The sequence below is a fragment of the Pyrus communis genome, chromosome 1, assembly GCF_041283825.1.
Source record: "Pyrus communis isolate YQ-2024b chromosome 1, ASM4128382v1, whole genome shotgun sequence".
NCBI classification, from domain to species: Eukaryota; Viridiplantae; Streptophyta; class Magnoliopsida; order Rosales; family Rosaceae; genus Pyrus; species Pyrus communis.
This window is the reverse complement of record NC_142565.1, coordinates 22,472,909-22,476,029: the sequence shown is the minus strand read 5'-3', so window position 1 is coordinate 22,476,029 and position 3,121 is coordinate 22,472,909.

Below are 3,121 nucleotides of genomic sequence, written 5' to 3'. Positions count from 1 at the left end.
TAGTTATGAACTTATATTTATAAGTAGTGGAAATCACTCGTCATGATTGTGTTAAGTAAACCCATGGCAGGAGTATCATGCAGTTCATAGTTACGAATGCCTTGTCAATGCTTATGATTTTCATAGAACTTAATGATCTTTGATATGTATCTCTATTATGCAGTTTATATAGGGAACTTGATAAGAATAATTTGGTTGCGTCGCTGAGTCCAATTCAATGAATCTAGGAAAATCTGAGAGTTAATTAGTGCTGTTGACGGTTAACTTGGGGCATTGTCATTCATGGTTTATAGGAATAATAACTGGAAATCAATTGTATGCATATGGTTCATGTGTGGAGAAGAATCCTCTAGCTAGCCTTTCACCCCTTTAGTCACCTTAATTTTGTGCAATCTTTACTTAGTTCTGCAACCTATTAGTTTTAAGTCAATTTTCGTCCAAACAAACCCCCCCTTTCATGTTTTGAGTCAAGTTAGTCAATTTTCGTTCAAATCATCCTCTAGTTCCTGTTTTGAGTCAATTTAACTTAGTTTTGTGTTATTTGAGTCAGTTTAGCTTGTTTTGAGTTGTTTGAGTCTAGTTTTCTGTTTTTGAGTCTAATTAGTGTAGATTAGCATCCCTCCTAATCCCCGGCCTAGAACGATCCTTACTTACACATACTACAATTGTCTAAAAATGGGTTTAATTTGTGTGTTAGTTTTTATCACATCAAATTTGGGCGCCGTTGCCAGGGATTAGCAAAATTGCTAATCTCCCCTTTGTTTTTGTTTTGTTTTTCTTATGTTTCTGATTTTGTTTTGTTTTCTTTATTTTAGGTACTAGTTTATGACTCAACGTTCTCAACCTGTTTGTGCACATATATTGGAGTTTGACGACGATTTTGAATGAAGTTTGAGAAGGAAGAGGAAGCAACCAGAACCCAATCCACCTAGTTCTAGCTTTAAATCCTAATTGGAAGACGAAGAGGAGGAAGAACAGGACATGGCTATGGACAATCGAACAATCAAGGAACTTTCAGCCTCAGGATTGGACAATGCCATGCCTATTTGCATTCAATACCCTAGGGCAGCTCAAGGCAAGACCGATGAGTTTGAATTGAAGTCTAGTTTGCTGCATCATATTCCCAAATACCATGGGCTGTCCATGGAAGATCCGAACAAGCATTTGAAGGAATTCGAAATGGTATGTTCGAGCATGACACCAATCAACGTGGATGGCAATATTTTGAAGATGAAAGCCTTTCCATTCTCTCTTCTGGAAAAGGCTAAGGATTGGCTCTTTGAATTAGCACCTGGAACCGTTACTTCTTGGGAAAGTATGAAGCAAGCATTCTTAGAGAAATTCTTCCTAACTTCAAGAGTCATTCTTTTGAGGAAGAGAATTAGTGGAATGAAACAAGGCCAAGGAGAATCCTTTCCAGCATATGATGACCATTTCAAGACTTTAGTTGCATCTTGTCCACAACATCAAATGAAGGAAGAGCTTCTAATTCAATATTTCTACGAAAGACTTCTTCCAACTGAAAGACAAATGCTAGATGCTTTGGCAGGTGGTGCTTTGGTTAACAAAACCCTAGTTGCTGCCACGATCCTAATAGCCAATCGAGCCTTGAATGCACAATAATACGAGGGAGTTGGACAAAGGGAACCCCCACGAGTGAATGAGGTAAGTGCAATTTCTGAACTTCAATCTCAAATGGATAATCTTTCTGTTCTTCTATCACAGATTGTTGATGGATCCAAAGTACAAGGAGTAAGTGCTTGTGGCGTGTGCACTATGCAAGGACATTCCACTAATCAATGTCCTCAATTGATAGAGAATGGAGGATGGGAAAATGCTAATGCCATAGGATATCAAGGCCAAAATCAACCAAGGCATGACCTATTCTCTAACACCTACAATCCGCGCTAGAGAGATCATCCAAATATGAAGTGGAGGGAACCTCAACAAACTAATCAACAAGGCGGATATAGACAGCCACCTCCGGGACTCTATCAAAGGTCATTCGCACCACACTCCCATCACAATTTGCCTAACCAAATTCAGGTTCGTCATTGGATAATGATAAAATTCTTCAAGTACTAACTTCTTTGATGCAGGGCTTACAAAACCAAGCCAAGGAGATGGGTGAATTGAAGAATCAAATGGGGCAGATGGCGGAATTCATGGGACAATGTAGGGAACAAGGCAAACTGCCTAGTTCAACCATTGTAAATCCAAAGGAAGGTTTTGAAACCGGTCATGCTATCACGTTGAGAAGTGGCAAGGAGGTTGGAACCAGCTGACAAACGTCCAAATCAAGTCAAAAGGAGGATGAAAAGTTGCTACTCAAGGAAGAAGAGGATGCCAAAGCCACGGCAAGTGTAGAACACCCCTTGCCACAGCCCCCTAAGGACCCTAAGCCATCCAACTCAAGTAAGGTAGGTTAAAATTCAATTCTTTCTAACCCTATTCCACCAAATGTGCCTTTTCCTAGTAGGTTCAAGCAATCTAAGAAAGAAGAGTTGAAAAAGACATTCTAGAAACCTTCAGGAAAATACAAGTCAATATCCCACTCCTTGATGCAATCAAGCAAGTTCCAAAGTATGCTAAATTTTTGAAAGAGCTTTGCACAACAAGGAAAAGGATTTCGAACAAGGAAGTGGTACGGGTAAGTGAGAATGTTTCAGCTGTTTTATAAAGGAAACTGCCTCCTAAATGCAAAGATCCTGGTAGTTTCACTATCCCTTGTGTTATTGGCAATACTAAGTTTGAACATGCTATGCTAGATTTAGGTGCTTCCATTAATGTCATGCCTTACTTTATCTATGCATCTATGAACCTAGGAGAGCTTCAAAATGATGGTGTTATTATTCAATTAGCTGATTGTTCTAATGCATATTTGAAAGGAGTTTTGGAAGATGTTTTGGTGCAGGCTAACCACTTGATATTTCCAGCAGATTTTTATGTGCTTGACATGGAAGATTCGACCCATTCTACACCACTGCCGATCCTACTTGGGAGACCTTTCATGAAAACAGCCCGCACCAAGATATATGTGTTCAAGGGGACGTTAACAATGGAATTTGATGGCGAGATTATTGATTTTAACATTTATGAAGCTATAAGGTATCCTAAAGAT